Here is an 11,601-nt window from a genome sequence, read left to right on the forward strand (position 1 = left end):
TTTGAGGAACCACCTCACTGTTTCCCCAAGTGGCTTTGACACTTGCATTCCCATTGGCAGTGGATAAGCTTCCAAATTTCCAGTGTCCTCATTCACACTTGTTACTGTGCTGTTTTCATTTGAGCTGCCTCAGTGCATGCAAAAGGAGAGCTTGTGTGGCTTCGATTTGTATTTCCTGAACATTTAATGCTGTAGCACCTCTTGCGTGCTTATTAGTAACTCATATATTTTCTTTGGAGAAATGTCTATTCAGATAATTTGCCCATTTTCTGAAGTAAAATTGTATCTCACGTATTAAGTTGTAAGAGATTTTAGACGTCTTTCGGATACAAGTATCTTTCCAGTATGATTTGCAAATATTTTGCCTATTGTGTGGACTGGGATTCTCTTTGCACTTTCTCCATAGTGTGTCTTGAAAGAGGAGGCTTTTTTAAAAATTCTGGTAACATCCAATTTATCTATATATATTTTTTTCTTTTCCAGTTTCTGCTTCTGATGCCACATCTCATCAACCAGTGCAGAGCTCAAGGTCATGAAGATTTACCCAAATGTATTATTCTGTGGGTTCCGGGTCTCTGACCTAAGTAGAGTGTTATGTAGATTGTACAGAAGGGTTCCCTTCATTCATCTGCACAAGGTGACCTAGTTGTCCCAGCTGCATTTGTTAAAAGGACTATCCTTTGTCCATTGAAATTTTTTTTGACATCACTGTTGAAAATCAATTTATCATAAATGTGAGGACTTATTTCTGGCCTCTCAATTGTATTCCACTTGCCTCTGTGCTTTTATTTATGTTGGTACACACTGCCTCGGTTGCTGCAGATGTATCATAGGTTATGAAATTGGGAGATGTTAGTCCTTCAACTTTGTTTTTCTTTTTTTTAATTTATTTTCAATTTATTTTTTTCCAATTATTTTATTTTATTTTTTAATAATAAATTTATTTTTTATTGGTGTTCAATTTGCCAACATACAGAATAACACCCAGCGCTCATCTCGTCAAGTGCCCCCCTCAGTGCCCGTCACCCAGTCACCCCCACCCCCCGCCCTCCTCCCCTTCCACCACCCCTAGTTCATTTCCCAGAGTTAGGAGTCTTCATGTTCTGTCTCCCTTTCTGATATTTCCCACATATTTCTTCTCCCTTCCCTTATATTCCCTTTCACTATTCTTTATATTCCCCAAAAGAATGAGAACATATAATGTTTGTCCTTCTCCAATTGACTTATTTCACTCAGCATAATACCCTCCAGTTCCACCCACATTGAAGCAAATGGTGGGTATTTGTCATTTCTAATGGCTGAGGAATATTCCATTGTATACAGAGACCACATCTTCTTTATCCATTCATCTTTCAATGGACACCGAGGCTCCATCCACAGTTAGGTATTGTGGATATTGCTGCTATAAACATCGGGGTGCAGGTGTCCCGGCGTTTCATTGCATCTGTATCTTTGGGGTAAATCCCCAGCAGTGCAATTGCTGGGTCGTAGGGCAGGTCTATTTTTAACTCTTTGAGGAACCTCCACACAGTTTTCCAGAGTGGCTGCACCAGTTCATGGTCCCACCAAGAGTGTAAGAGGGTTCCCTTTTCTCCACATCCTCTCCAACATTTGTGGTTTCCTGCCTTGTTAATTTTCCCCATTCTCACTGGTGTGAGGTGGTACCTCATTGTGGTTTTGATTTGTATTTCCCTGATGGCAAGTGATGCAGAGCATTTTCTCATGTGCGTGTTGGCCATGTCTATATCTTAAAATTCTCCTTTAAGAAGAAGTCCAATGGAACAATACACAAAAACAGGGACTGAATAGATATCATGATGACACTAAACTCATATCTGTCAATAGTAACTCTGAACGTGAACGGGCTTAATGACCCCATCAAAAGGCGCAGGGTTTCAGACTGGATAAACAAGCAGGACCCATCTATTTGCTGTCTACAAGAGACTCATTTTAGACAGAAGGACACCTACAGCCTGAAAATAAAAGGTTGGAGAACCATTTACCATTCAAATGGTCCTCAAAAGAAAGCAGGGGTAGCCATCCTTATATCAGATAAACTAAAATTTACCCCGAAGACTGTAGTGAGAGATGAAGAGGGACACTATATCATACTTAAAGGATCTATCCAACAAGAGGACTTAACAATCATCAATATATAATACCCGAATGTGGGAGCTGCCAAATATATCAATCAATTAATAACCAAAATTAAGATATACTTAGATAATAATACACTTATACTTGGTGACTTCAACCTAGCACTTTCTACACTCGATAGGTCTTCTAAACACAACATCTCCAAAGAAATGAGAGCTTTAAATGATACACTGGACCAGATGGATTTCACAGATATCTACAGAACTTTACATCCAAACTCAACTGAATACACATTCTTCTCAAGTGCACATGGAACTTTCTCCAGAATAGACCACATACTGGTCACAAATCAGGTCTTAACCAATACCAAAAGATTGGGATCGTCCCCTGTGTATTCTCAGACAATAATGCCTTGAAATTAGAACTAAATCACAACAATAAGTTTGGAAGGACTTCAAACACGTGGAGGTTAAGGACCATCCTGCTAAAAGATGAAAGGGTCAACCAGGAAATTAAGGAAGAATTAAAAAGATTCATGGAAACTAATGAGAATGAAGATACAACCGTTCAAAATCTTTGAGATACAGCAAAAGCAGTCCTGAGGGGAAAATACATCACAATACAAGCATCCATCCAAAAACTGGAAAGAACTCAAATACAAAAGCTAACCTTACACCTAAAAGAGCTAGAGAAAAAACAGCCAATAGATCCTACACCCAGCAGAAGAAGAGAGTTAATAAAGATTCGAGCAGAATTCAATGAAATCAAGACCAGAAGAACTGTGGAACAGATCAACAGAACCAGGAGTTGGTTCTTTGAAAGAATTAATAAGATAGATAAACCATTAGCCAGCCTTATTAAAAAGAAGAGAGAGAAGACTCAAATTAATAAAATCATGAATGAGAAAGGAGACATCACTACCAACACCAAGGAAATACAAACGATTTAAAAAACATATTATGAACAGCTATACACCAATAAATTAGGCAATCTAGAAGAAATGGACGCATTTCTGGAAAGCCACAAACTACCAAAACTGGAACAGGAAGAAATAGAAAACCTGAACAGGCCAATAACCAGGGAGGAAATTGAAGCAGTCATCAAAAACCTCCCAAGACACAAAAGTCCAGGGCCAGATGGCTTCCCTGGGGAATTCTATCAAACGTTTAAAGAAGAAACCATACCTATTCTACTAAAGCTGTTTGGAAAGATAGAAAGAGATGGAGTACTTCCAAATTCGTTCTATGAGGCCAGCATCACCTTAATTCCAAAACCAGACAAAGACCCCACCAAAAAGGAGAATTACAGACCAATATCCCTGATGAACATGGATGCAAAAATTCTCAACAAGATACTGGCCAATAGGATCCAACAGTACATTAAAAAAATTATTCACCATGACCAAGTAGGATTTATCCCTGGGACACAAGGCTGGTTCAACACCCGTAAAACAATCAATGTGATTCATCATATCAGCAAGAGAAAAACCAAGAACCATATGATCCTCTCATTAGATGCAGAGAAAGCATTTGACAAAATACAGCATCCATTCCTGATCAAAACTCTTCAGAGTGTAGGGATAGAGGGAACATTCCTCGACATCTTAAAAGTCATCTACGAAAAGCCCACAGCAAATATCATTCTCAATGGGGAAGCACTGGGAGCCTTTCCCCTAAGATCAGGAACAAGACAGGGATGTCCACTCTCACCACTGCTGTTCAACATAGTACTGGAAGTCCTAGCCTCAGCAATCAGACAACAAAAAGACATTAAAGGCATTCAAATTGGCAAAGAAGAAGTCAAACTCTCCCTCTTCGCCAATGACATGATACTCTACATAGAAAACCCAAAAGCCTCCACCCCAAGATTGCTAGAACTCATACAGCAATTCGGTAGCGTGGCAGGATACAAAATCAATGCCCAGAAGTCAGTGGCATTTCTATACACTAACAATGAGACTGAAGAAAGAGAAATTAAGGAGTCAATCCCATTTACAATTGCACCCAAAAGCATAAGATACCTAGGAATAAACCTCACCAAAGAGGTAAAGGATCTATACCCTAAAAACTATAGAACACTTCTGAAAGAAATTAAGGAAGACACAAAGAGATGGAAAAATATTCCATGCTCATGGATTGGCAGAATTAATATTGTGAAAATGTCAATGCTACCCAGGGCAATATACACGTTTAATGCAATCCCTATCAAAATACCATGGACTTTCTTCAGAGAGTTAGAACAAATTATTTTAAGATTTGTGTGGAATCAGAAAAGACCCCGAATAGCCAGGGGAATTTTAAAAAAGAAAACCATATCTGGGGGCATCACAATGCCAGATCTCAGGTTGTACTACAAAGCTGTGGTCATCAAGACAGTGTGGTACTGGCACAAAAACAGACACATAGATCAGTGGAACAGAATAGAGAATCCAGAAGTAGACCCTCAACTTTAATTTTCATTTGAAAAATTATTTTTGGCCATTCTGAACCCATTGGTTAGTTCTCACAGTTTTTTTTTTTTTTTTGGTGAATTTTTTAGCATTTTCTATATATAAGATTGTGTCAACTGCAAACATAGAGAAATGCACTTCTTCCTCTCTAATCTGGCTTCCTTTCATTTCATTTTCCTGCCTTGTTGTCTTGGCTACAAGTTTCAGGCCAACGTTGAATAGGACAGATTAGATACCCATGTCATATTCTGGCTTTAGGTCAAAGTCTTCATTCAGTTGGTTCCTGGTTTTCCATAAACGCTCTTTGTCATATTAGGAAAGCTCCTTCTCATTCCTTGTTTTCTGAGTACACTTGAGCTGCAGGCTTTTCCCAGACAACTTTATTCTGCTGAGAAAGTCCTCTTCCATGCCTTATCTGTTGAGTGTTTTCATCATGAAAGCCAATGAGTTTTAACAGATGCTCTTTCTGTTTATTGAAATGCTCATTTGAAGTTTTTCTTTTGTTTTCTTAATATTCTGTACTCCTGATTAAGTTTGAAAAAAACATGTTGAAAAAATATTGAGATACTCCTGAGATAAATCCAATTAGGTCATGTTGTAATCTACTTTATATGCTGCTGGAATTTGTTTGCTAGTAATTTGTTGAGGGTAATGACAAGGACATTTATAAGACTTATCGGTCTACAATTTTCTTTACTTGTCAGATTTTTCTCTGGTTTTTTTGTTTCTTTTTTTTTTTTCCATATTAGGATAATACTGACTTCACAGAATGAATTAGGAGTATCCCCTCCTCTCCTATTGTTTGGAAGAGTTTGTGAAGAATCAGTATCAATTTTTAATTTTTTTAAAAAATTTATTTCTATACTCTTTAATCTTTAGACCAGTTTTAGGACTGGAACAAAATTATGGGAAAAGTATAAAGGTTTCCCACATACTTTCTGCCCCACACATGCACAGCCTCCTCCACCATCAACCCGCACACCGGAGAGGTGAATTTGCTGCAACTTATGAACCTGCATCGATGCGTCGTCATCAGCCAGAGTTCATGGTTTACTTCGAGGTCACTCCTGAGGTTGTGCTTTCTATGGGTTTGGACAAATGTACAATGACATGTATCCACTGTTATAATATCATTCAGAGAATTTTCACTGCCCTAAAATCCCATGCTCTGCCCCTTCATCTCTTACTCCCCCAGCCTCAACCCCAGCAACCTGTCCCCACATCTGCCTTTCCCGGAGTGTCATGTGGGTGGGATCACAGAGTGTGTGTGGGTTCAGACTCACTTCTTTCACTTAGTGATGTGCATAGAAGGTTCCTCCCTGTCTTTTCATGGCTGGATGGGTCATTTCTTTTTAGCGCTGAACAATATTCCATTGTCCGGATGGGCCACAGTTTGTTTATTCATTCATCTGCTGAAGAACATTTTGTTTTTTTCCAAGTTTTGGCAAGTATGAATACAGTTGTCATAAGCATTTGTGTGCCGGTTTTTATATGGACATAAGTTTTCAAGTCCTTTGGGTAAATAGCAAGGAGCACAATTGATGGATCATACAGTAAGAATGAAACCACCAAGCTGTCTTCCAAGTGGCTGGACCATTCTGCACTCCCACCAGCAATGAATCAGAATTGCTCCTGCTCCTTACCCTTGCCAGCATTTTGTGCCATCAGTGTTCTCGATTCTGGACCTTCTCATTGGTAAGCAGTGGTATCTCATTGCTGTTTTAATTTGTGTCTCTCCAATGACATATATTGTGGGCATTTTATTTGCCATCTGTATATCTTCTTTGGTGACAGGTCTGTTAAGGTTTTTGGCTCATTTTTAGTTGGGTTGTTTGTTTTCTTTTTGTTGAGTCTTCTTTTTCAGCTATACAGGGCCTCAAGGTCAGCTAGAGGAGAATGACTCCTGCCCTCTTCTTCCCAACTCTTTCCTAGGCATGCACGCGTCTGCAGACATACATAGTCTATACACAGCCAGGAATATGTTTAAGCTTCCCTTGTTCATCTAGTGTTCCAGGATTTCCTTTAACTTTCATGTAAGTTCTCAGTTTCCCCAGCTGAAATCAGAGCCTGAGGCAGCTGAGATACTGCCAGCAGGTGCTATTGTTCTGGTAATGTCCTGAGCTTCAGTTTTGTCCCTTCTCCCAACTGAGACTTCCCAGACAGATGCAAGTCCACACATAACGCTCACTGTGTTCTGAGGGTGATGCTTTTTTAAAAAAAGATGGTTATTTATTTATTTGTTTGTTTGTTTAGAGAGCAGAAGTGGGGGAGGTGCAGAAAGAATCTCAAGCAGACTCCCTGCTGAGTGCAGAGGCCAACAAGGGGCTTGATCCCACCACCCTGAGATCATGACCTGAGCTGAAACCATGAGTTGGACACCTCACCAGCTGACCTACCCAGGCGCCCCATGGGGATGATACTTTTCATGAAATTTCAAAATTGGTCAAATGTGCCCATATCTGCAAAGCTTTGGCCTTTGGCTTCAGCATCAATGAGTGAAGGAGGAGGGTAGAATGGGAATAGCAGAGCCAACTGTTAACCATGGTTCAGAAAGTTCTCGTAGATAGACAATTTTCAGCTCATTCTCTTGCTTTGATTAATCACCAGAATTCCGAAATGGTTTATTTTAATCATTTTGCCAGTATTTTTATTGTTTTGGAGGGGAAGCAAGTTCACTGAGACATTCACTCTGGCATTCCAGAAGCCAATCTCAGCAGTATTTTGTGATTACTCATCAAGAGACAACCATTAGGAGAAAACATTGTGTGTTCAAAGTACCATTTAATGCATTATGGGAAAACTTCCGGGAATTTTGTATTATTTAAATTTTGCTTTCATATTATGCTGTAAACCTCAAAGAAAAAAAATTTTATAGATTAAACTCAATGTTATTAACATATGCATAATAAAGTGGGCTGAAAGGATTATAAGGCGCACATACATATTTCATTTCTTATACAACGGAATATTGAATGTAATAAAAGTACACCATTTGTAGCTGATTCTAATTAGTGCTGTTTTTTAAAAGGACATTTTTGAGTTATCATTAAATGAACTGGGAAGCAAGCTTCTTGGGAAGCCTCAGCATTCCAGGGATTTACGCAGCCACAGCACTGAAAGCTTCCACACCCAGAACTTAGAGGACTTAATGAAAATCAGAACAATTAGAACAAAGGAAGGAAACCACACTATTGATTAGCAGAGCAATTTTTCAAATCCTGGGGCAGAACAGTGAAAGTCGTAGTCCGGTAGGTACTTTAAAGCTCTAACATTGTCTTACTCGTTTTTGTCAGTGAAATGTTTGTTGTTTCCTGTGAAATAAAAAACAGATGAAAAGAAGTCAGATGGTCTCAACTATGTGGATTATTAAGTCTGGAGTAGAGCAAGAACATTGCAGCTAGCTCTATGCAGTTTTACAAAGTTGTGGAAAACCCCTGCGTATCTATCACTGACAGTTTTTTTATGGAAACCTTTGAATCAGATGTATCTTACACACAAATGCTTTACACGTATTTGGAATTTCCCATCCTGGATGGACCCAGCCACCCTTCCTCTGCCTGTCACACAACACCAGCATCCTGAGAGTGGTGTGGGATGGTCCAGGCTCTGATCTGAAGTCCAGGGGGCTCCTGGTTTGCTCAGCAGGCTCCCCTCCAATGCTAGGAGGGCTGTCTTTTCAGGCTCAGATGTTTCAGAGAACTGGGCTCTATGTAATCCATTTGACACTTAATCACAGGCATCTGGGACTTATATCGAAAAGCTTCACTATGTAACTTCCCACATTTCTGCACTCTGTCCCGCAAGCACTCCGTGAGAACTTTAAGGACAAAGAGGTCTCACCCTTTAAAGACTAGCTCCCTGCTGGCCAGCTTCTTGCCTTCCAATCAACACAACAGTATTTCTGTGATTTGATTAAACAAAGGCTGTGCCATTTTCTAAGCAATATCATCCTGTTAAAAATAATAAAGTTAACCTGAGGTCCTGAAGGCTTGAAAGAAGAGAATGATCTGAAAATTGACTCCATGAAAGCTCAAAATGACTATTTTACCTGAGAATCATAAGTGTGGGTTCTTCTTCTGCTCCAGATCCCTGAGTGCTGTGTCTACCTATGTTTCAGGGGACAGATTTTAAATCATGAAGACACACACACACATTCACAACTAAAATTGAATTATTAATCATTGTCTTACCTAAACAGCGACTTTCTATGCTTCCTCTTTTGATTCACTAAAATATTTCAGACCTAACATCTAAGATAGGTTTCTTTCTAGTTATTTTTTGTTGTTGTTGTTTCGTTTTAGGGTTTATTATTTCCTGTGAAGAAAACTGTAATTTTGACCTCACTTTGCTCGTTCATGTGCAAAACACAGATCATTCCTCAAAATCATCAGTAAATTAAAAATGAGAAATCAGGAAGAGCAAAGAGTGTAAATGCACTGCAAAAGAAGTACCAGTGAAGATAGGCTTAGTGGCAACAAGAATGGCAATTTTATTTTATTTACTTTTTTTAAAATTTAAATTCTAGCTAATTAACATACAGGGTAATATTGGTTTCAGGAATAGAATTTGAAGCAACTTTCTGGTCTCCTCAGTTTCTTTTCACTCCTGTGCATCTTCCACACCTGCTTCCATACTGCAGCATTGCTCTCTTATATTGTTAAACACATATTTGATGACTAGTTCCCTGTTTACAAAGGAATAATTAAAATTTTTAAAAATACACAAAACCAAAACTTTCACATTTTCCCTCTTGCCCATAGGAGAAAGATCAAATTCCCTAGCATGATATTTGCTCAACAAATATTTATTGAGCACCCACTATGTACCAGGTACTGGTGTAGGTGCTTGGGATACTTCAATGAACAAAAGAGACAAAAATTCCTACTAATCCTGGTCTTCCTTAAGCTTACATTCTAGTAAAGGGAGATAATCAACTATCAACAACCAATCGATTATATGCAACAATGATAGTACTGACCACTTCAAAGAGTATGAGGATTAAAAGAAATAAGTTGCATCAAGTTTTGGGGAGAAAAAGAAATAATTTTTATTGCTTAACAAATGATTAGCACTGTCAGGATTTGAATCCAGATCTCTCCATTCCTAATCCAGAGTCTGCTCTCCACTGCACCTGCTGCTTAAAGCCAGGTGCACATACTTGTACATAACAGTAGCTACACTGACCAGAAGTCCTTTGCTTATATTATTGCCAATGTGTACAGCAATATGTTGGTTTCATTACGCTTTGTACCTCCTTTTCCTTGCTGATTTGTTCTGTCTGTATCCTTAACTATGAAGTTTGGAAAGACATTATAAGCTCAGTGCCTTCTATAGTTCCTTGCATGTAGACATGCAATAATACTCTCTGAGTTCAATTTACAACAATTCAAAAAGATGCCTATGACGGACCAGAAGCTCACTGAGGTTATGACAGGTCAAAGACTCAAGCGACCTTTAAAAAAAAAAAAAAAGACTCAAGTGACCAAGCCAGGATTTAAATCACTGATTTGGGGGCACCTGGGTAGCTCAGTCAGATAAGCATCTGCTTTTAGCTCACATCATGATCCCGGGGTCCTGGCATCGAGTCCCCACATTTGGCTCCCTGCTCAGTGGGAGCCTGCTTTTCCCTCTCCTTCTGCTCCTCCTGCTTGTACACATTCTCTCTCGGTCAAATAAATAAATAAAATCTCAAAAAAAAAATAAAATAAATCACTGATTCTTTGACTGTAAAAAAGAAAAAAAGGAGTAGAATTCAGTGGTTCATCACTTACAACACCCAGTGCGAATCACAGCAGGTGCCTCCTCAATGACCATCCCCCATCTAGCCCATCCTCCACCACCTCCTTCCATCAACCCTCCATTTGTTCTCTCTCATTAAGAATCTTTTACAGTTGATTTCCCTCTCTCCTTTTTTATTCCCCTCCCATATGTTCATGTGTTTCATTTCTCAAATTCCATATATGAGTGGAATCATATGGTATTTGTCTTTCTCTGACTGGCTTATTTCACTCAATATAATACATTCTAGCTCCAACCACGTTGTTGCAAATGGCAAGATTTCATTCTTTTTGATGGTGAAGTAATATTCCATGTATATATGCACACATCTTTATCCATTCATCGGTTGATGGACGTTTGAGTTCTCTCTATAGTTTGGCTCTCAAATAGTTTGGCTATTTTTCATAATGCTGCTATGATGTTATAACAAACAACTAGAATTCTCATTTGCTCCTGGTAGGAATGAAAATTTGTGCCCTTTTTTTTGGAAATCAGCTTGATAGTTTCCTATAGAGTTAAAAATACACCTAAAATATAATCCTGTAATTACTTTCTTAGATTCTTATCCGATAGAAAGAAAAGCACTGATCGTATTCAAATATCTATAGAAGCTTAATTTATGATATTTGGAGCTGTGGGGAAAATATGATGCCATCAGCAGCTGAATGGATAGACAAGTTTGGCACATCCATATGGGGAACTAGGACTCGAAAGTATTTCTCAAAGACCTATTGATACAGGAACCATATAGATACTTTTGCAAGTCCTGATGATGATGAAAGGAAGCAAAACAGAAAACAGTGTACCTAATATACTTCTATTTACCTGACACTCCAGGAAGGTCAGTTCTAGTCTCAGGTGAGAGAAAGCAGATCGGTGGTTTCTGGACAGTCGGAGAACATGGTGGACAGAGCTGCCCTGAGGAATTCCCTGTGTGAGGGATCATTCTCTATCTTCATGGTCATGATGTTTACATGTGTGCATAGGTTTGTCAAAATATATTCAAGTCTATACTCAAGAGGAGTGCATTTTACCTTATGCAAATTCTATCTCAGTCCTGGTGATTTAAAAATAAAAAGGGAGGTGCTGGTGGCTCAGTCAGTGAAGCACCTGCCTTGGTTTAGGTCATGATCCCAGGGTCCTGGGGTTGAGCCCCATATTGGGTTCCCTGCTTAGTGGGGAGTCTGCTTCTCTCTCTCCCCTATTCCTGCTCATCCTTTCTCTCTGTGTGTCAAATAAGTGAATGAAATAAAATCTTTAAAACTCAATAAATGGGG

At 39.0% G+C, this 11,601-nt stretch overlaps 1 long non-coding RNA gene across 2 annotated transcripts; it reads right to left on the reverse strand.

The window, feature by feature from the left end:
* Nucleotides 1–7,307: 7,307 nt before the first annotated feature.
* Nucleotides 7,308–11,375, reverse strand: LOC144285522 (uncharacterized). Of its 2 annotated transcripts, XR_013353833.1 has the most exons (4): nt 11,150–11,375; nt 8,595–8,652; nt 8,387–8,496; nt 7,308–7,857 (listed from the first exon to the last, which is right to left on the reverse strand). It is a non-coding gene; the product is annotated as an uncharacterized LOC144285522 (long non-coding RNA). The 2 variants fall into 2 exon arrangements; XR_013353827.1 differs by lacking the exon at nt 8,387–8,496.
* Nucleotides 11,376–11,601: the final 226 nt, after the last annotated feature.

This window comes from Canis aureus, chromosome 1 (genome assembly GCF_053574225.1).
Source record: "Canis aureus isolate CA01 chromosome 1, VMU_Caureus_v.1.0, whole genome shotgun sequence".
In the NCBI taxonomy this organism is placed as follows: Eukaryota; Metazoa; Chordata; class Mammalia; order Carnivora; family Canidae; genus Canis; species Canis aureus.